At 40.2% G+C, this 21,979-nt stretch overlaps 1 protein-coding gene and 1 long non-coding RNA gene across 27 annotated transcripts in view; one reads left to right on the top strand and one right to left on the bottom strand.

Moving 5' to 3' along the window:
* Positions 1-21,979, top strand: part of LOC140601024 (uncharacterized) — a 99,288-nt gene that overhangs the window by 22,580 nt on the left and 54,729 nt on the right. For 7 of the 8 annotated variants that reach the window (XR_012004078.1, XR_012004079.1, XR_012004083.1 and 4 more), the window contains one exon: positions 18,572-18,723. This is a non-coding gene — a long non-coding RNA (uncharacterized lncRNA). Of the gene's footprint in view, positions 1-18,571; positions 18,724-20,822; positions 20,994-21,979 lie in introns of those variants that run through there. The other variant, XR_012004081.1, reaches the window with a different exon arrangement.
* The window catches only part of GJA8 (gap junction protein alpha 8), a 70,167-nt gene that overhangs the window by 16,065 nt on the left and 32,123 nt on the right, over positions 1-21,979 (bottom strand). For 5 of the 19 annotated variants that reach the window (XM_072769459.1, XM_072769445.1, XM_072769440.1 and 2 more), the window contains 3 exons: positions 15,486-15,553; positions 3,297-3,411; positions 2,975-3,178 (listed from right to left, as the gene is read on the bottom strand). The gene's annotated coding sequence lies outside the window, so the exon portion shown is untranslated. Of the gene's footprint in view, positions 1-973; positions 3,179-3,296; positions 3,412-15,485; positions 15,554-15,641; positions 15,872-16,798; positions 16,938-20,936; positions 20,995-21,979 lie in introns of those variants that run through there. The other 14 variants (XM_072769443.1, XM_072769444.1, XM_072769442.1 and 11 more) reach the window with 10 other exon arrangements.

Below are 21,979 nucleotides of genomic sequence, written 5' to 3' on the forward strand. Positions count from 1 at the left end.
GTTCTCTTCAGCTGCCCCATCACCTTAATGAGAGAACTCAGGCTGCAGAAACTGGCCATTGGCTGGGTTTGAGACTAGGGAGTGTCCTGGCATTCTAGCTGCCTGGGGGGGGGGGGGGCGGGGGGGTGCAGGGAGAACATTCCAGAAGAGGTGTAGGGAAAGAGGCTGATGCAGCCTCATATTCACTGGGGTGGGAGCAGTTATTGATGCTGTAAGTCAGTGGGTCTCAAACTGGGGTTCCCTAGGCCAGCCGCAGCAGCAGCATCACCTGGAAGCTTGTTAGGGGAGCGAGCCCTACCTGACATCCTGAATCAGAAACTCTGAGGGTGGAGAATAGTAAACTGTTTTAAAAAGCCCTCACATGGTTCTGGTGCATGCTAACATTTTAGAACCACTGCTTGAGGTAGGCCTGGCTACTAGAATTGGTTGTGCTGGCCCTGGTGCCCAAAATGTTTGTATTATGGCCCTCTCCCACTCCCCACTTCCCAACACCCTGCCTCCCCTGCGAAGCCCTAGAAACATTTCTTTGAGTCCATCCAGAAAACAAACAACTTGTGGAGTTCCCTGCAGTTCCCTCTCAGCTGCCATATAAGCCCATCCTACATATATAATATCATAAATGAGAAAGGGAGAAAAAAATTTTGTTCATGCATGGTATTGGCAGTTGTACCTACATCAAGGGGTGGGCAGTTTGGTCTGCATTTTACTGAGACTCCACAAGGTTAAGTAATTTTCCTGAGGTCACAGAAAGAAAGGGGCAGGGTGAGTACTGGAACCAGATCTGCTTGACTCCAAAGCCCATGTTTGCTCTGGCTGTCCATGCTGTCACCTTTAATTATGAGAATCAGTTCTACAGTGCTGACCTTTCAGAACATTTGGGGTCTCCCGTCTTTGTGCTAATCACTTAACATTTGGGTGTTTAAAAAAGTTTTTTTTTGTTGTTGTTCTGAAAAACCCCACATAACTGCAAATATATTCTAAATACAGTAATTCGCTTTGTACATATCCATATATTTTTTTAAATGACAAACGTATAGCATGAATGCTTGTACAATGAAAAGAGTCAAGCAAGGTAGGGACATGCAGGATAAAGAGTAAAGATCCCTGCTTACCTCCTTCTTCCTATCTTCTTGTCACTGCAACTACGCTTAGCAGTTTGGTGTGTGTCCTTCCAGATGCTTTTTGCTTTTTAAAGGTACACTTAATATATACATAACAATATATGCCTAATATATCGCACTAGCTTTGCCGTATATGTACAGTTTTTTAAGAGATTTTATCAATTTATTCATGAGAGACACAGAGAGAGGCAGAGACATAGGCAGAGGGAGAAGCAGGCTCCCCAAGGGGAGCCCAATGTGGGACTTGACCCCAGGACCCCGGGATCATGACCTGAGCCAAAGGCAGATGCTCAACCACTGAGTCGCCCAGGCATCCCAGTATAGATCATTTTAATGCCTGCAATAGTATTCCATGTAAGGACATCCTGTAAATTTGTTCAATCTGTTCTCTGCTGGAGGACATTAGGTTGTTTTTTGCTATTACATGTTTTTTGCTATTACAAACTTTCTTTTTTCTTTTTTCTTTTTAAAAGATTTTCTTTATTCATGACAGACGCAGAGACACAAGCAGAGGGAGAAGCAGGCTCCATGCAGGGAGCCTGATGCGGGACTCGATCCCAGGTCTCCAGGATCATGCCCTGGGCCGAAGGCAGACACTCAACCACTGAGCCACCTGGGTGCCCCTATTACAAACTTTCAAAAAATGATAAACATCTATATGTACATATTTTGGGGCAAATGTAGGAATAGTTTTGGAGGATGTATCCCTGGAGGTAGAACTGATTGCTCGAAAGGTGGATGTGACCTAAAAGTCAGTAAGTACCAATTACTCTCAAAACAGACTGTGCCAGACTATACACTCAGTACAGCGTGTGAATGGGCACTTCATGATCTATCCTTACCATCACCAGCTATTGTCCCTCTTTACATTTTTTTTGACAACAGACGAACAGGAGATATTCTTTATTTTAATTTGCAGTTTTCTGATTATCGGATGACTCATATATTTACTAGCCATTTGCATTTCTTTTTCTCTGAATCACCTACTCCTCCTATCCTTTATTAATTTGAGGGGTGGTGGTGGTTATTTGCCTTTTCCTTGTTGGTTTATAAACTCTTTTTGTAGACTATGGCTAATATTTCTCTGTCATAAGAATTGTAACATTTTTTCATATGATGACTTGTAAATTTGCTTTTGTGTGTTTTGTTGTACAAGGGGATTTATATTTTTATCTAATCAAATCTGTCATGAAAAAACTTGCAGTTTCTCCACGTTGTGCCTGGCTTAGAAAGGCTTCTACATTTCATTAAAATTCAGAAGACCAGTTAGGAAAGAAATTTGCCAGAGTAGATTCCATTTCAGTTCAGCATTTAAGCTTGGATCTCTGAAAAACTGAATTGTCAGAACAATATGAACCTTGCCTATTCTCTGAGTTTTGGCTATCATGGACTTTTAATTTTAATCAGAAAGAAATTATGTAAATTGCATTCATTGTCTTGGTACCTTTGGCCACAGATTTCATCATCATCATCCTTTTCCAGGGCCCATTCCATTTGCAAATCAGAAAACCAAACCCAAGGATCGGCTGTGTCATTTTGCTTCCTGGAGGTGTTTTGTTTTGCCTCTTTATGGTTTTGGATGCCTAATCTGTACTTCTATTCAGATACCACACGCATGGGTGGAGAGAGAGGATAAACATTATTATTTTCTTTTTCACAGGCATATTGTCTACTCTTTTATGGGGAGGACATCTTTTCCTCTTTCTATTTCTTTTTATTTTTGCCTTTCCTTTGTGGTCTGGGCCAATTACCCCGAAATTCAAAAAAAAAAAAAAAAAAAAAAAAGCCTGCCTCTTTTTAAATCCTTTACCACTTGGTTTCTTTTTGACTTAAGTAAGAGGCTTGACTCTGACCAGTTTCATTGGGAAGAACATGCTTCTGGCAGCTGGAAAACTTCAGTCTGTGGCTTAGTCTGGTTGGTTTCTCCACCAGGGACTCGGTTTCTCCGTCGTTGAAGTAGGGACGGTGTCAATCTCATGTGTATCATCTACCATGGTTCCCAGTCCAAGGAAGACTCACAACAAGTATTGTTTTCTGTCCATCCCTCAGTTTCCTCACTGTAACATGGATAAACAATGAGATATACCTGGGAGTTGCTTTGAAGGTTAAATAAGAGAATACAGAATTTTACAAAATAAACATGACAAAAAGGTTGTTGAGAAGCAAGTTTGGTACCTCAGGGGGGTTATGCTGCACCCACACCACTAGATGGCAGTATCAACACAGACGGCTGGCGAACATGGGTCTGAAGTCCAAGTCCTGAAAGGGGATCCCCACTTCATTTTTTCCCCTATGAATGAAATATATTTAGCAACAATTATTACAGATGTAACAAAGAAGCTTTCATTTTTGCTATAAATCATTTGTTGCTGTCAGAGCTTCTCTTAGGCAACGGACTGCCCTGAGGAATGGTTCCAAGTAGGGCCCAGAAGCCAGAGAGATCTTTCTGAAACACAAACTTGATCATGTCCTTCCCATACGTCAATTTTTTCTGTAGCTTGCTATTGTATGCAGAGATACTGTGCATTATTTCATTTAAAAATTTTTATTTGCTTTTTATTTTAATTTTTAATTTTTTTTTCTGCGTAACATTTTAATTTCAAGTTCAACCTTACTCTGAATTAAAGGTATGAAATACGTCATTCAAATCAAGGGGGAGCAATGTGCCTGTAGTTCTGCCTCTCAGGCTAAGAATCAATACAGAATGCAGCTTGGATCCTTATCATATCACAGAGGATCCTCTGCTGTCTGAAGCTTGCCTATACTCCAGTCCATATTTTGCCACTCATAACTTTGCTCTTGACCCTTAGCAGCTGTAATATCCTCAATTCCCTATACATGGCACCTTGATTCTTGCCTCCATGCCTCTGTCCATGCAGTCCCTGATACTTTGAACCTCCCTCCCGGGCTCTGACACATCCATCAAGGCTCAGTTTGGGCTTTACCTCCTTCAGGAATTCTTCTCTGCCCCATCTAGGTTAGATTTCAAGAGTGCATTCCTGAGTCTTTCTCCTCTACCAGTCTATGAGATTTGTGAGTGCAGGGAATGTGTCTTTCTCATATCCATTTTAGGAAGGCCAGGCAAATGAGAGAACTCATTGAGTCTTTGTGGAATGAATAAATGAATGAATGATGAACAGAGAGATAGAGAGATGGCAGGAGATGAAGAGGTACCAGTTGGAAAGGGAGGTGAATGTTCCAGGGAGTGGATGGTTTTAGTCCAGGAACAAGGGGAGTTCTTTCCATGTTCCAGGCTGAGCTGCTGGCTGGAGATCAGGGTAAGCCCTGTCCTCTCAAAGCACAAGCACCAGCACCAGCAGTAGCCATCATGAAGGTCACAGGGGTGGGGCAGGGGGTGGATTGTATGGCAGCTGTAAGAGAAGCCCCAGATGTGGCCTGCTTCTAAGAGTAATTTCAACAGTGACCTTCAGTGATTTGGGATTAGGAGTCTAGAGCTGCTCAGGCTGCACCTAAAGGTAAGGACCCTGCTATAAATGACCTCTGCCAGAAATCACACACACACACACACACACACACACACACACACACACAATCTCTTTATATTTTCTTCCTCTTCTGAGACCAGATTCTCTTTTTCTTTTGAGGGTCCCTGAGATGGGTAGGATAGGGCTCCTCGGGTTAATGAAGGTGAACTTTCTCAAATGGGCAAATACTTGGGGAGGGATCCACCTGGTTCCAGGAGGAAAAAGCCACAGGAAAAAAGAGGCTGGGAAGTGGGAAGGTGGTTCTTGTTCCTTGTAATTGCAGACACAGTAATCAGTCCTCAGCCAGCACGGTGTTTGGGAACCATGACAGCCTCTGGACCATTGGGCATGAGGTCTTAAAAAAAAAAAACTAGAAGATTTACTTTTCCCCTAAAAACAGAAATGGAATTGTCACACTCTTTCACTCACCTTGGCCACTTCCTAAGCAGTAGACTTACCTGCCAAGGTGTGCCAGGGCATACTTTTGAGGTAGGATGTTGCCTTCCAGTTGCCTCATCCCAAGTCTTTTCCATGAAATGGTACCTCCAACCCCTGAAACTGGGGTCTTTATTTGCTTACACTTGTGATATGCTGAGCTGAAGAGGCTTAGGTCCCTGGCCAATTTATGCTCCTTCCCACCCTCCAAGGTGACACTGGGAAGAGGCTGCCCATTTCCCAAAGACTTGCTACCCCAGGGTCCTGTACTTCCTTAGGTCCTGTGGCTACTGAGGAAGCTGGGATTTCTCTCAACTTCTGTGCTGCTGATGTGACTTGCTGAGGCCAGCCTCTTTACAGATAGTCCCCTTTTCTCTAGATAGTCCACCAAAATAGGTCAAAGCCAGTTTACAGTCTCACAGGCAGGAAGGGACTCTGGACATGTAAATAGAGGGTGTGGGAGCCCTAGGGAAGAAACATCTAACCTTCATGACATTATCACAGCTATGGAGTTTCAAATGTGCCCCCTCCAAACTGTATAGGGGGATATGGCGGTGACAAGTTCCATTTTACCTTAAGTGTGAGAGCTGGCAAAGGATAGAGAAGAGTGTTGACAAAGCAGAAGGGGAATTCTAAATCCTCCAAATTCCTAGTAGTGGTAAATGCAGTTCATAGCCAGCTTTGCTCAGCCAGTCCAGGGCTCTAGGGAGGCAGGTACCTTCCTCTCTTAACTCTAAATGTGAAGCTCCCTAGAGGGCAGATATGGCTTTTGACCCAAAACTGGGAGAAAAACCACTTAGATATTTTTTTTAATTGTTTCTTTCTTTATTTTCCTTCTGAGCAGGTCCCCAGGCATCCAAACAATGCCTCTCCAGGCAGCCTGGCATGGCTGTCATAAAATGCAACTGAAATCTGTATCTATGGAAACAGGCTGGCTCCTTTTGCCTCTCTCCCTCCCTGCTTCTGTGTTGGCCAGGGTGAGTTGAGACTCCAGGCTCTGTGCTCTGATGTAGGGGCTGCTCTGGCTGTGCCCTGACCACCCTCTGGTGCCCGCCCTCCTCTCATGAGTGGCAGAGGAACTGCTGGGAGGGGAGTGACCCCGGTGTGGTGGCAAAGCTTCAGATAGTCTCAGAGAGGCAGTGCAGAGGGAAGATAGCCTGTTTGTCGAGGGCTCCAGGGAAAGCAGGTAGTGCCACTCAGTGGGGACCTCACTGACTTAGGCACTTGGAACTTCATGTTACTCTCCTGGCTTTTGAGCTGGAGACCCAGACATTTCCTCAGTCAACAAAGTTCTTCCCAGCCTTCTTAATGCACCCTGGGCTTGGCAATGGTTCTTGAGGTCTTTCTTCCTTTGCCTAAAAAGGCAGTTCATTATTCCTTAGGGGTACATATGTGATGGTGTTTGGTTTAAGAGGTAGGTTTTTTTTTTTTTCCTTTGGATTTAAGACAAATGAAAATCAGTCTGCTTCAACTTGGCAGAATGGACTGAAATGGAAACAAAGACATCAGAGTTCTCTTCTCCTCCCCAGTTCTAATCTGCTACATGTTTTCTTATAGGGGCAACCTGTCTTCAAAACAGGCATTTGCAGACGGGTCTAGCTCAGGAGTTGGAAGTTGGCTGGGAGGGTTGGAGGGGACATGGTGATGATGTTGGGGGAACTCACTATCTGACAAAATGTGCCATGTGATAGAGTTTCTAAGGAGATTGTTTCCATTCCAGCATTGTGCCTCTACCTGGGCAGCCCATGAAAGCATCCAGAAGTCTACCAAGATAGTCCTCACATCACTAGGGGGCGATGCTGTCTCTCTTTTGCTCCATGCAGGGTTTTTGTTTTTGTTTTAGGACGTCTTAAGAGACTGTGGGCCAAGAAAGAGGCTGCTTTCAGGTATGCCTCTGAGTCGTGTGAAATCTGTTCATTGCGCCGGAATAGAAGGGCATGGTTTGAATGTCAGTGGCTGAGAGGATGGGAATGCAAAGGGGCAAAGGCTGGCCTTAACTTAGGGGACCATTTATTGTGGGACCATACTTGCTTGCCCTCCCTCACTCTATTTAGTGAACTGGTAGAGCAGGTACCCCAGAGAGTATCCCTCACTCTCCTTTTCTTTTCTTACTCACTAGCTCCTTTCATCAGTGAAATATTTACCTTGTTTCTCATGGCTCCCCAAATCACCAAACCTGAGAGTCCCAAGATTCTCTGCTATATTCCCCTTCCCTCTCCCAGGCCTGCCCTATTTCCTCTGCTCCTGCACTATTTGACTGTATCCTTGCTTGTATTGAGGGAATTTTTTGATTACAAAAGGGCAAAAGTATATTGTGTAGTGTTGGTTCATGTGATGCCAAAGCAAAGGATGAACCTCAGCAGATGGCAGGCTCTGACCTCAGAGATTAGAGGCCCAAGAGATATACTCTTGGGCAGTACTCTTGGGCCCTTCTGGCTAGGGAAAAGGAGAGTCCATTCTAAGAGTTATAGCTGAGATTGTGTGAAATTTACTCCTCTAGCTGCTTGCTACCATTACCAGAAGCCTCTGTTGCTGGAGGCAGGTTTGGGTGGAGCTCTTGGGGCTGTAGAAGGTAGTTGGTAGGGGGCCTCCTCTTGGGGGAGCTGCCTGCCTTGGACTTGCCAACTGAACGCCTGCAAGAGGATCAAAAGCCAGTGTGATGGCCTGCATCAACAGAGCCTCCAGGCTCCTACTCATGAGTTCATTCCCTCCTTGGCCTGTCTGCAAACCTATTAAAGTGGGGATTTAAGAGGAATTTCTTTGCCTACTAGATCTAGTAGGCACAATTTCATGTCCTTTTAAAAGATGAGGGGGCTTTGCATGGAAGACTCTGTAGCTGGAGTTCATTGTTCGCTTTTTCAACATGGTATAGTATTTTCTTTGCTCTCAGGCTCTATAACCAGACAGCCTGGCTCTGAACTTACCACTTACTGGCCATGTGGTATTTGGCAAATTAACTCTTTGAAATCTCAGTTTTATCATCTGTAAATAAGGATGATTGCTATGGAGATTTAATCAGATAGCTCTGTGTAAAGTACTTGGCCCAACAGCTGGCACATAAATGGTCACTATCATTATCTTGAAACGCAGTACAGTGTAGTAGCTAAGCCAACTGGCTAAAATCGAGACTCTACCACTTACTTACTACCTGTGTGATAGCAAACAACTCATTTAATCTCTCTGTGCCTCGGTTGCCTTATATATAAAATACAGTTTAATAATAGTACCTATTTGTTAAGATTGGCTAGCTAATACCTATGGAGCCCTGAAAACAGTTCCTAGCACATAGATGGTAAGTATCCAAAGAGGAGAGTATCCCTCATAGCCTGCAGAGGTGTGGCTTGGATTATCCATGAGTGATCTGTATTTGGCTCTGGGGTACGGTGATGAATGTTTTAGGAGAATTATTTTCTCATTTGACTTAGTGTACACTAAGATGAATCTGTATTTGTGGCTTGTATAACTGATAAATGCTGGGGCTAGGGATGCAGAACATGGTTGAGAGAAGCCTGTTAGAAATGCAAGATATGAAGCAGGGAGATCAGAAAACAGATCATTCTGAGGCACTAGTCTGGCACCTTTTGACCATGGTCCTGGATAGTTTTTCTTTTACTGTATATCAATGCGGAGAGAAAGATTATATGGTCATACCAATTTTGCAAGTGGAGAAATAGTTGAAAGAGGTGGATTATATGCTCTGCACAAAGCATGCAAAGGCAGGATCCATACTTCACCCACACACCAATTGCATTTAAAAATAAAAATTAATCAAAGCAGCTTTTGGCACTGCCAAACAGAATAGGTCACAGACAGTGTGTTTGACGTGTCATTCAACCGTGTTGGCAGCCTTAGGCAGAGATACAGTAAACCAGGGGTAACACCAGGAATAAAGCACATCTCAGGGCCCTAACACACCTCCCTGAATATTAATTTATTTTTAGAGTCTCCAAAAAGGAAATTTTAAGGAAAACAAAGAAAGAAAATACTGTGGGTGGGAATCAGGAAAGAACAATCTAGAAAGCTCTGAAATTTTCCTAAACATTTCAAAATATATATATTATGAATTTCAAGATGCTTTCTAGGTCCTGGGCCACTGTGATAAGAGAATCTCTAAAATATATCACTGTCTTCTAGGAGGAGGATCTTGAAGAATAGGAAGACCAGAATGAGGGCAATGTGCCATCATTCTTTCTAAAAAAGTGAAAAGATTAATCTGGAGAAATAAGTGTTCTTATTTCAGTCCTATTAAGGCTGACAACTGTTTAGGTAAAACTGATGAAATGGAATTGGGAAGAAAATCCTCTCCTGGCTTCTTAAATGGGATGATGATTCATTAGCAGTGAGAGTTAGGGGTATTGGCAGTCCTTTGCTGATTATCGGTGGAGCGGTAACCTGGATTATCCAAAAAGATCTTCGGAAAATGTCATGGTATTTGTTTGGCAGTAAATTCATATTTCAACTAAACCTGTTAGCTCAGTTACAAATATTTTATTAGAGAGTGATGGGCTTATGTGTGCTATAACATCTTTTTATTCAAGAAATATTTGAGGACTAACTCTGTGCCAGGTGTTTGCCTAGAAGCTGGAAAGACACTGCTGTACTAGCTAGACATGGTCCCCATTCTCTTGGAGGAAGGCATTGAACAAATAATATACATAAGCATTCCTTGAATTAATATTGTCTCAGTGAAGCAGGCATTCAGAGTGCAAAATATGCATACAATGAAGAGTTGGCCTTCCTGGAGGGTTGGAAACATGAAAGTCCTTGGAAAACTGTGAGGTGCTATTAAAGATGAAGCAATGCCTACTCCATGCTTCATTTGGATTTACAGTTAGTTTCTAAATGGGCACAAGTTTGCTCCTGCCTAAATCTCAGACCACTGTTTCTGCTGGAACTTTCTCTCTTGAAGAAGGCTAACGTCCTTCTCCAGACACTACATGGTAAGTGGGAAAAGCCTCAGAGATGGATAGGAATAGATTGGGAAATGGCTCTGTCAATTACTGGAGCAGAGAAATTGGTCTGGCTTTATTCCTCATCCATTTTGGTTGAAAATCGGACAAGAAATAAGACTACAGAAACTCCTTGATCAAAAACTAGAAGCAAGAAGGTCTGCTACTGTCTGTGACTCATTCTGTAAGGGACTGGCATGATGTAGTTTTAATTTACCAGTTATATCCTAAGAGTTAGACATACGTGCATGTGAATGTCAATGTTATTATGAGAAATGAAAATGTTATCCACATAAAACAGAAGAGTCTCTTTTCTAATAGCACTTATTAAATACACATGTAAGAGCTTGTGCTTTTACAAAATACATCATTTCATTTAGTCAGCCTGTAAAGTCCTATAAAGTAGCTCTTTTATTCCCATTTTACAGATGGGGAAATGGAGGTTAAACACATTAGTTTAATTGTCCAAGGTCACAGTGCTAAGAAGTGCAGAATCTGAATTTATACCTGGGCCCCCCTAAACTTTAAAGCCTGTTTTTTTTTTTTTTTTTTTTTTCCCATTATGCCACGGTAAATGTCCTTTGGAGAATATACAGGTAGAGATAGCAGCTGAAGTTGAGACTCTGGTAACAGGATTTGCTTTCTCTTGATAAAGAAACAAGAGTGGGTGGTGGTGGTGGTGGAGAGGCTCTACAACTAGCTTTAAACTGGGGATTGATGGAAGCAGATCTTACATCATTTTAAGTTCAGCTTGTTTTATTGGGTGGACCCTAGTGTGAAAGTCTGAGAAATAAGACATCTGCTCTGAGGCAGGGGTGGAAGATCCTGTACCCTCACATGCCCATTAAAGTGTGAGATGAAGTATAATCAGTCAGGAGAGGGCTTGGGGAAAATAAACTGAGATGTGTAACTGGCAAATAAAAAAAGAGCATTAAAGAGACCAGGACCCATAGGATCACAGAAAAAAAAAGGGACACATAGCTCCTTGCCAAGCTGGAGTTATTTTTGTTTAGAGAGACACCAAAGTCCTTCCCTAGCCCTTGTCCTTCAATCTTAGTAACCTGAAGCGCTGTGGGTCATTCATGCTAACTTGGTCCTCTTCATAGCTCTCTGTGTAATTAGATCCAACCTTTTAAGGAAGAGGGCCCTGGGAGATATGTCTTAGGGTTTATGCATAACCCAGTTCCTTCATGTTTCCTGCTGTAAATTTTTGCTTGTAAATTGTTTTCTTTTGAAACCCCATTGTAACCATTCCTGAGATGGGACTTTTTTTGTTTGTTTGTTTTAAATAACCAGACCAATCGGCTGCTGTTTGGCAGACTGCTGAAGGAGATTGGAAAAAAGAGGTAGTGAAAGAACTGTGCAGAGACAGCATGGTAAGAACACTGAGAAGATTAGTGTCCAGGGATTTTGGTCTCGGATATTCCTTTGTCTTTGTACTGTCCATAAGAAATCAGCCTCAGACAGCCTTCTTCAGTTACCTTATAAAATGTTAACCTTCCAATTGTGTGATTTTTGTCTATTGCCATTTCTTCTATTCTTAGAAACATAAAAGTTTTGGTCCTAAAGGGATCTTTTCTCTCTCTCATTATTTAATGATTTTTCATAACCTCTTTAAACTGGTCTTTTTTTTCACTAGCATAGTCCAATGGAGTTAGTGTTTACTCCTGCCTAGAAGTTAATTAGCTTAGTTTAAGAATGGACTTAGTGTGGCTCTAACTTTAACTTAAGAACAACTGAAACAAGGGCGTCTGGGTGGCTCAGTCGGTTAAGTGGCTGACTGTTGATCTCAGCTCATGTCTTGATCTCAGGGTCATGAGCTTGAGCCCCATGTTAGGTTTCTCTCTCTCTCTCTCTCTCTCTCTCACACACACACACACACACACAAAGAACAATTGAGATAATAATCACTGCAATCATAACACTGAATATAATCAGTGAAAGCAAACCCTACTGCAGTAGGTGCTGCTGGTTGATCCATTTGTAGTATTTGTTCAATGTACTTATCTGTCGGGCCAACACAGATCTAAAACCCATCATTCTTGACAACCTGTTCAAAGTTTGGAAGTGTTTACAGTGAAGTTGATCAATCTTATTTCTTGAAAAACATGGAAAAAGAAAAATAGTTATCTTCTTGTTTGGTTGGGATGATCCCATCCTATTCATACCTTTGTTATGGAATTTATTAAATTACATGTGATTATTAGTTAGCTTAGCTAGCTCCTCCAATAAAATGTAAGTTCCTTGAGGGCATATTAATTAAAATTAATTTTAAGAAAAATTTTGCTGATCCTTGATTAAATGGTGTCCATAAATTCGCTAAAAAAAAAAATGAGAAGTCAAATTAATTAGGTTAATGAGATAACTGGGGCCATTCAGTGCAGCTAGCCAGCAGGGAGTTCCCATTGAAATTTATCACCACCTGACTGTGTTTTGGCAAATCCTGGTGGCAGTTGTCTGTTTTAGCTTAAATATTGATGGATGCTTCTGGATCCTGTTGTTTGAATTTCCAGGGCAAGAAGAGTGATTCCAGAAATCTCCTGGCTAGTGTTATCTATTTGTTGGCACATCCTAAATAGGTAGGTAGGGATACTGGGACATTCCACTCCTCTGATTTCAAAGGCAAATTTGTCTACTATTGCACAAATTTTTCCCGTCCTGCCTTCTCTCTTGGACATTCCCTCTCTTTTCCCCCAAGTAATAAGAAATTTAGATGGCTACATTTAAGAATGGGGGCTGGATGGAGGATAGGAATCAACTTACAATTGTCTTAATTCTAATTCAATGTCATTGCAGGATTTTACTGTATCGGGTGCTCAAAAAGTGTTTGTTGAATGAATGAATACATATAATTTGTCTCACTCAATATCAGCAAGCAGTGAGTTGAACTATTTAGAAAGACAACAAAATGGGCAAATAACCAATGAAAGGGATCAACATTTGGTCCCACTAAATCTTGGATACCTAGCATATAGACTAGCCAATGGAGTATAATGATCTACTAGCAACTCTAGATTTGAAAAACTGAAAGAGCATATATAACAGACGAGCCTGAACTCCACTGTCAAAACTGTGCCTAATTCTAGCCTGAAGAAAGGTTTGCATTTGGGTGAAACCAAAAATGGCTGTGGCTGTTACTCAGGATTAGACAATTCAAGTGGTGCTGAAGTAGATCCGAGTGTACCAGAGCGTCCAACAGAGTTGACGGCAGGAGCAGAAAACAAGTGGAGATGAAGAAGACAGAAGACTTTTCATTTTTAAATACATATTGTTAGATGCTGAGACCAGAATTCTTTGAATTATGCTGGCAAAGATTGTACAGCTTTTTATATATAGTGTGTTGGGGAAAGCACGGTTAGATGTATTGGAACAGAGTCATTATAACAGATTAAAAGATCTTGGTCAAAGACAAACTAATCTAACAAATAATAATAAAACTTAGTGTTGATGGTTAGAGAGTAGATTCATCTGTGGCTTAAGAAGAGAAGACAGCACGGGGTGCCTGGGGTGGCTCAGTTGATTAAGCATCTGCCTTTGGCTAAGCTCATGATCTCAAGGTCCTGGGACTGAGCCACGTGTCAGGTTCCCTACTGCCCCTCCCCTCAGCTCATATTTTCTCTCTCTGTCTCTAATAAATAAATAAAACCTTAAAAAAAAAAAAAAGAAGAGAAGACAGCTCAAATGTGATGGTTGAGAAATGTGGAAGCATTTCCAATCATTACCTGGGTTACTATAACGGTTTTGCCTCCACTAGACAAGCAGCTTTGGGAATTGGGGTTTCTTTACATGATACACTATTTATACAATGCACTATCTCTTTAGAATAATCAACATATTTACAATTTCTGTTGCCTTTTTTTCCTTTCTGTATCTCCAACCTACCATCTGGGATAACTTCAGTGTTTTTTTCTTAGTGCTAGCAGTTATTTTCTTTCAGCAGCTTAAATATGTCATTGCCTCCTGGTTTCTATAACTTCTGTTGGAAAGTCATCTGCCAGTCTTATTTTGTTCCTTTCTGGATAATGTGATTTAATTCCCCTTCCCTTTCCCGTGGGAAATGGGATGCTCTTACAGATTTTTCTTGGTCATGGTTTTTAGCAGTTTTGCCATAATGTGTCTAGCTATGGGTTGGTTATGTATGTATGCTGCTTGTGTTCACTGAGGTTCCAATATGTGGATTGATGCCTTAATCAGTTTTGGAAAATTCTCACCTGTTACCTCTCACCTCTCCTAATATTGCTTCTTCCTCATTTCTTCTCTTGCTTCCATCAGGTCTTAAATTACATATCTTTTACACCTTTCACCATGTTCTGTATGTCTCTTATGCTCTTCTATTTCATCCTCTCTTTCCCTCTCGATATTTTCTATTGATCTATTTTTTCCAGTTTACTAACACACTTTTCAGCTGTATCTAATCTGCTTTCAAACCTCTCCATTGAATTCCTAATTTAAATTATTGTATTTATTTATTTAATTTATTTAAATTATTGTATTTAATTCCTAATTTAAATTATTGTATTTATTTATAATTTCAAATGATGGAATTCCAAATGATGGAATCAGAATTCCATCTGATTCTTTTTTAAAATAGATTCCAGTACTCTGGAGAGAGTTTCTCATCTATATTTTGAACATATTACTCACAACTATTATAGTTTGATAACATCAAGATCTGAATCTCTCATGGGTCTGCTTCTATTTTCTTTTTTTCCCTTTTGTTTTTGAGAAATTTGGTCTCGCTTTTGTTTGAATCTTAGACATTGTGTATAAAACATTTAAGGGATGTTTTGAGACTCTTAACAATGTAATTTTACTTCAGAAGATATATACTTTTGCTTCTAGCAAGCAATCAGTCTAGGGACAATTTATCTCAATCCAGTCTATAAATGAGCTCATTGAAAACTGAAATTTATTCTTTTTGAGGGGTTGTCTATTTCTAGTTCACATTTACACTTAAAGTATAGCCTTTTAGAGGTCCAAAGTGAAAATCAAGGGTGTTATCAGAGCTATTCCTCTTTGGTGGATGCTGACCTCAATTTTTGTAAGGCTGCCAACAGCTCTGCTCAGTTTCTCAGCCTCCCAGAATTTATGAAGCTCAGTTTCCCAGCTTCACTATTTATGAATCAACACATGTCTGTAGGAGAAGAGTGAAGCTGAACACTGGACTCCCCTTTGCCATGGCAGAGATCTTTGTCTTTAAGCCCTTGCTGCCTTGGTAATTCACTGAATCTTCCAATTGATGTTTTTCTTTCAAATAGTTTATCTAGATCTTCTGGCTGTTCTTGGAATGAGGGTTGGTCTGTACAAGTTGGTCTGCCACAGCTGAAGGCTCAATGATGTCTATTTCAAAGGTGAATTTTCCAGATAATTCTCTGTTTTGAGCTTGGCAGTAAAAGATTGGTCTGTACAGTACTTGGCTTATTAGTTCATATCATATTAAGAATATAAGTAACAACAACAACAATAACAACAATAACTTAAAGTTAGTTACTCACGGTAGCATGAGGTTGGTTTGTCATGACCCAGTGGTCAGTCTGCCTCCCACTTCAGGCCCAAGGCAATACTGCAAAGAAAGTGAAGTCAGAATCCGACTACCTCCTTTTCTTCTTCTCAGGAAATTTGTAATCTCTCCATCAAAGTGGAATCTCTACCTGATTTATCCCTGCCACCACAGCACTTATTACAGTATCTTGCATAAGGGTTGTGCATGTGTTGAATGACTGAGTCTGACTTCTTCCTTGCCTTCTGTCACTTAGTAGCTTGAGGAAAATGCTATTATCCAGTGCCACAATAGCAGTTTGGGGGATCTGCAGACTTGTGTTTTTGCCACTATGTGACACAGGAAAAATCACTTCTTCTCTCTGGGTCTCAGTTTCCTTATCTACAAAATGAGAGGTTTGGACTAGATGTTTTTAAAGAGTTCTTCTAGCTTAAATTGTAAATATTTATAAATATAGCCATCCTAGCAGCATTTCTATTTTTTAAATAATAAATATTGAATTTCTAAGTAATAGGATTTGTGTGGAATGAATTAGGAATAGGGATCCTGTCTTCCCTCTAGGAAATTTCCCTTATCATCATCACTTCTACCTGAAAGGAAAAACAGTTATTGGTGCTTGTAGAGTGTCAGGCACTATGTAAACTAGTGATTCTCAGCTTTGTCTGGCTACTAGAAACTCCTCTGGAAATATATATACTGCCTACACCTCAGCCCCAGAGTTTTTTTTTTATGACCTAGGTAAAGCTGGAAATCAATATTTTTCAAAAGCTCCCAACATTCTAATTCTAATGTATAAACGGTGTAGAACCACTGTACTTGGCACAGTTATGCTTAATGCATCTTCAGTCAGATGAGGTAAGTATTACCAACTCTATACTATGAGTAAGGAAATTGAGGTCCATCCAAGGGAAGCTCTTGGACCATGGTTACACAGTCAGTCAATTGGAATTAAAACTCAGATCTTTCGATTCCAAGTTCAGAGCATTCTCCTCATTCAGCAAATAGTGACTAAACCTGGGACAAATGCCCATTAACTGTCAGTTGCTCTAAGGACTTTCAGGCCTAAGAATTACCCTCTAATGGGAGATATTGTTAACTCAATTTTAATATGAGAAAGTGGAGATTCAGAGAAATTCAGAGAAATTCAGCAATTCAGCAACTTGCCCAGTTCCAGTTAGATTTGAATCCAGGTCTATCTGTCTCCAAAGTCTGCTTCAACAAGCTGCACTTTAGTGTAGTGGGTTGGAAATATACACTAATTATTACATTATAAGACAGCATACAATTAAGTGTAATACAAAGCACAACCTGGATTTGGGAAGGCTTCCTGAGGGACATAGCAGTGCTTAGTGTCTGACTTCTGAGGGATTTCTTCTCTGCCTTCTCCAGTTGGATGTATCTTCCAAAATATTTTGAAGCATGTTATAAAGGGGATGTCAGCGGTTTCCTATAGAATTGGTGAGAAGGATAACCCTTTAATATCCAATTATCAAGTGGGAAAACATCTTCCCCAGCAAATCACAGGATGATCCTGGCATCGGAAGGCAAGATGGCTTTGCCCCAGTTGGGGGTTAACTTTCTGCTTTATAGCCCTGGGAGGAGGCTAGATCCAGCTGGAACAAATACTTTAATTGGCAGTAGTATCCATCTCCTCATCAGGAGCACTGCAGCTATCATTTGGAGACATGCTGCTTAGCCCTGGAAGCCTGGGGCCCTGCCATTACCTTCTATAACCTTCATAACTAGGACCCTACAGGTTCTGGGGCAAGATGAGTCTTTATTGAGAGAGTATGCCATGGATGTTTCTTGGCTAGCAGAGCCTAAGGAATTATTTACAAACCCAGGTGCTATATATACATTGTGTATGATCATACTACAGTATAGTGGTTAAGAGCAGAGGCTTTAGAATCAGACAGATCTGGGTTTGAATACTGAATTTGCTGCTTACCAGCAAGTTATTTTTACTCTCTGAGTTTCAGTTTTTCTAATTTCAAACTATGAATTGTAATATGTACCCCTTGTGTTGCTCAAAGGAATAAATAATATACTTAAGGTACATAGGTCAATGCATACACAGCACATAGTAGCTACTTAATCAATATCAATGGTAAGTTCAGCCTTGGTTCTGGACAATCATTTAATCATGTTTGCCTCAGTTTTCCTTCTAATTAATGGGGGAAAGAGATCCATTCATCTCCTAATCTTTGCTTAATTAAGATTAGGAAATGCACATGAAGACTTTGAATGAAATGGTCTAAGTATTGACATAACATATTCCCAGATGTGTTCAGACAATAATTGGTTCACCAGACTAGGAAAGATTTCCAGACTATCAAGTTCATTCCTCTTTCTATAAGCATTACTTGATTATATTTTAAACCATCTCAGATAAACAAGGATCTTTCCTATTTAAAAAGATTTAGGGATCCCTGGGTGGCACAGTGGTTTAGCGCCTGCCTTTGGCCCAGGGCGTGATCCTGGAGACCCGGGATCGAGTCCCACGTCGGGCTCCCGGTGCATGGAGCCTGCTTCTCCCTCTGCCTGTGTCTCTGCCTCTCTCTCTCTCTCTCTCTCTCTCTGTGACTATCATAAAAAAAAAATTATAAGAAAGATAAATCACAAAGCTCCTGTGTTTAACAGCTAAGCAAGCCCTTCCTTAGAACTAATCTAAATCTTTGTGCTAGAGCTCAGATTGATTTCTTCTCACACCTTTGCTAGGTGGGTAAATTCCTCCAGGTTGGGTAAATTTTTCCTGCTCACTATGGTATCCCCGGTACTTGGCACATAATAGGCTTTCAGTATTTGTTGAATGAATGAATAGAACCCCAAAATTCTGAAATTGAGCTATAGAACACTAGAGTTTGATGAAAACATAGATGTTGGCTAGCTCATCCTATGTCAAAGACAGGACCATCTTCTCCAGCTTCTTCATAGGGAGTCTTACTAATACTATTTGAATACTTTAGCAACAGGTAACTCACTTCTTTGAGATAGTCTCTTTCATTATTGAACAACTTTGGTTGCTAAAATCAGTTTTATTTAGGTAGAGCTAAAAGATTGATTAAACATTTTTTATTGCAGAGTTTTATGTGTCAGGTCTGAGAAGAGCACATGTGGCTTCCACTCACATGTATGTAGCTCCACCCTAACAAGAAGGCCAGTTTAGCCAATTATGCAGAAGAAAAAGAAAATCATCTTGTTGAACATACAGCACTGCCTATCATACAAGTCAGGTAGGTAATTTTTAGTTATTGTCCCTCCTAGAAGCAATATATGGACATATTTTTAAATTCACTTTGTACTTTAAGATTAGATTGAAAAACAGATATCCTATCTCTAAGTCCCACTTTCCAGGGACAATTAGGCATTTCTTCTGGTATTTATCTCACTATTTCACAATAGAAGGTAAGAATATAGTTTTCTTAACATTATCCTTTTTTCACACACATTTTCCCCCTTTCCTCACAATTCTGATTGTGTATATTACATTTTTTCCAGACATCTTTGGGAGACTTCCAAATACCAGGAGACTGGCATGTTCAAATATGTCTTTTTTTCTAGCTCATGCTCAATCAATAGTTTGCTTGGAAATGCAATTCTAGGTTGGAATCATTTCTCTTCAGAATTTTGAGGACATTGGTCCATTATCCCTTGACATGTAATTACTATTCTGATTTCTGAACTTTATTTATTTTTTAAAAATTTTATTTATTTGTGAGAGACACACAGAGGAAGGCAGAGACATGGGCAGAGAGCGAAGCAAACTCCATGCAGGGAGCCCAATGTGGGACTCGATCCTGGGACTTCCAGAATCACGCCCTAGGCCAAAGACAGACGCTCAACAGCTGAGCCACTCAGGTGTCACATGATTTCTGAACTTTAAAAAAGTATCTTGCATTTTTCTTTTAAAGCTTTTATTTATTTATTCATGAGAGAGACACACACACACACAGAGGCAGAGACACAGGCAGAGGGAGAAGCAGGCTCCATGCAGAGAGCCCAATGTGGGACTCGATCCTGGGTCTCCAGGATCAGGCCCTGGGCTGAAGGCGGTGCTAAACCACTGAGCCACTGGGGTTGCTCCGCATTTTTCTTCTTTTCTCTTTTATCCAGGGAAATCCAGGAATATTGTCTTTATCACCACCACCCTTAAACTGCACAATGATGTGCTTGATGTAAATCAATTCATTGCATAGATTTTTGGTGGGTCCTTTCAATCTGGAACTTTATGTCCTTCAATTTGGGGAACTTTTCTGGTATTACTTCTTTGCTGATTTCCTCCTTCATATTTTTTCTTTCCAAAACTTTTAATTTATCAGGAGTTGGACATCCCGAATTTATCTTCTAATTTTGTCTTCTATTTTTATGTCTGTTTTCTTGTTCTACTTTCTGATACATTTCAATTATATCTTTCAATATCTCTATTGAATTATTTTGTTCTTGCTTTTGTATTTTAATTTCTAAGAACTCTTTTTCCTCCTCCTCCTCCTTCTTTTTTTTTTTTTTAAAGATTTTATTTATTCATGAGTGACAGAGAGAGAGAGAGAGTCAGAGACACAGGCAGAGGGAGAAGCAGACTCCATGCAGGAAGCCTGATGTGGGATTCGATCCCAGGACTCCAGGATCACACCCTGGGCTCCTGGATCACACCCTGGGCTGCAGGCAGAGCTAAACTGCTGTGCCACCAGGGCTGCCCCCTCTTTTTGAGTCCCTGCTTTCAAATCATTTGGTTACATATGTAGGAGCAGACTTACTCAACCATAAGGTAATTTTAAAAAATCTTTTTAATATTAAAAAACCTTTTTAATCAATTTACTTAAACTTTAAAAAGTTCACTCATTTCACCACCACCCACCCCCTGGCAACTACCAACCTGTTCTCTATATCTATAAGCTTGTGGTTGTTTTTCAGATCCCACATGTAAAAGAGATCATAGGTATTTGTCTTTCTCTGTCTGGCTTATTTCACTTAGCAAAATGTCCTCAAGTTCCAACCATATTGTTATAAGTGGCAAGATTTTGTTCTTTCTTTTATGGCTGAATAACATTCCATTGTATACATACCACAATTTATTTATTTATTTATTTATCTATTTATTTATTTATTTACTAACTTATCCATTGACGGACACTTCGGTTATTTATATATCTTGGCTATTATAAACAATGCTGCAATGAACATGGAAGTGCACATATCTTTTTGAAGATCATTTTAATTATTGTTAGATATCTGTGCATTTTCTCTTCGTGATTCTTCCCAGATTTCTTATATTCTAGTATAATATTTCTTTAATTTTTTCTCATGGCTTTGTTTTTTCAACTTTTTATTCTAGATATCTAATTTCAATACTCACCAAGGCCTTCATTGCCTTCTTTATCTGGGAAAATATGAGGTCAAAGTATTTTAAAAAATGTTTCAAGAGATTTAATCTTCAATCTGAACATACCCAGTTTTCAATGTTCATCAGTGCAAGTCCTATGGAGGAAATTGTAGTAAAACTGCTGAAAATAAAAAATAAAGAGAAAATCTGGAAATAAACCCATACTTATATGGTCAATCTGTAAAAAAGGAGGCAATAATAAATAATGGGGAAAAGGTGGTCTTTTCAATAAATGGAATTGGGAGAACTGGACAGCTATATTCAAAAAAATGAAACTGGACCACTTTCTTACACCATACACAAAATGGATTAAAGACCTAAATTTGAGACCCGAAAACATAAAACTCCTAAAATAAAACACAGGCAGTAATAGACATTGGTTTTAGCAACACATTTATGGGCATGTCTCCTCAGGCAAGAGGGAAAAAAAGCAAAAATAAACTATTGGGTCTATACCAAATAAAAAGCCTTTTCATAACAAAGGAAACCATCAACAAAATGGAAAGGCAACCTACTGAATGGGAAAAGATATTTGTAAATCATATATCCAATAAAAGGTTAATATCCAAAAAATATAAAGAACTTATACAACTCAACACCAAAAAGACAAACAATCTGATTTTAAAATGGGCAAAAAGGACCTGCATAGATATTCTATCAAAGAAGACATATAGGGCAGTCCGGGTGGCTCAGGGGTTTAGCACCGCCTTCAGCCCAGGGCCTGATCCTGGAGACCCAGGATCGAGTCCCACGTCAGGCTCCCTGCATGGAGCCTGCTTCTCCCTCTGTCTGTGTCTCTGCCTCTCTCTCTGTTTGTCTCTCATGAATAAATAAATGAAATCTTTAAAAAAAAACCCAAGGAAGATATACAGATGGCCAATAGACACATGAAAAGATGCTCAATGTCATTAATCATCAGGAAAATGCAATGCGATATCACCTAACACCAACCAGAATGGCTAGTATCAAAAAGACAAATAAGTGTTGGCAAGGATGTGGAGAAAAGGGAACCTTTATGCACTATTGGTGGGAATGTAAATTGATGCAACCACTGTGGAAAGCAGTATGGAGGTTCTTCAAAGAGATTGAAGATAAAAATACCATTCGAT

The sequence above is a fragment of the Canis lupus genome, chromosome 12 (assembly GCF_048164855.1).
Source record: "Canis lupus baileyi chromosome 12, mCanLup2.hap1, whole genome shotgun sequence".
NCBI lineage: Eukaryota > Metazoa > Chordata > Mammalia > Carnivora > Canidae > Canis > Canis lupus.